Source organism: Mandrillus leucophaeus, unplaced genomic scaffold, assembly GCF_000951045.1.
Source record: "Mandrillus leucophaeus isolate KB7577 unplaced genomic scaffold, Mleu.le_1.0 Scaffold200, whole genome shotgun sequence".
NCBI classification, from domain to species: Eukaryota; Metazoa; Chordata; class Mammalia; order Primates; family Cercopithecidae; genus Mandrillus; species Mandrillus leucophaeus.
In genome coordinates, this window is record NW_012102033.1 from 560,493 (window position 1) to 561,125 (window position 633).

General features: G+C 57.3%; 1 protein-coding gene across 1 annotated transcript in view; it reads left to right on the forward strand.

Moving 5' to 3' along the window:
- The window catches only part of LOC105539201 (protein piccolo-like), a 5,145-nt gene that overhangs the window by 634 nt on the left and 3,878 nt on the right, over nt 1-633 (forward strand). The gene's annotated exons all lie outside the window — the stretch shown is intronic.

Genomic DNA, 633 nt, shown 5'->3' on the forward strand with positions numbered 1-633 from the left:
GAGCTGAGATCCGGCCACTGCACTCCAGCCTGGGCGACACAGCGAGACTCCGTCTCAAAAAAAAAAAAATAAAAAAGGCAGGCAGGACAGCTGACGCCAGCGCTGACCCCTCTAGCACATGCGGTGATAGTGGGGGAGCCCCGGGGACCTCTAGAAATCATTACCCCAAGGTGGGCAGGCCTGGCAGAAGGAGGAAGCAGCAGGAGCTTCTGGACCTTGGAGGAAAGAGGGGTGTTTCTCATGGATGTCCTGAGGTGCTATGTGTAGCGCAGGGGTCTCTGTCTCTCTCTCTGGATTCCCAGGTCTCTGTTCCTCTTTCTGGGTCTCTGTCTCCCCTATCCCCCTGGGTCTCTGAAATTCTGAACTTCTCCTTCCTCTTCTTCCCTCTTGTCTGAGTCTCCATCCCCCTCCCCGCGTTTCTCTGTGCCCCTCTTGGGGTCCCTGTCCCTCTGTCTCTGGGTCTCCTTTTCACTCCATCCATCCACGTGCCTACAGGCCCTTCATTGGCTACTTTCAGGATGGGTGGGTTCTGTCACCTGCCGCAACAGCAACAACAAGCCAGCACTTGCTTGGCTATAGGGAGGGGGAGGAACCATGGCCAGTGGCACCCTGGCTCTGCACTGTGCTCCCCCC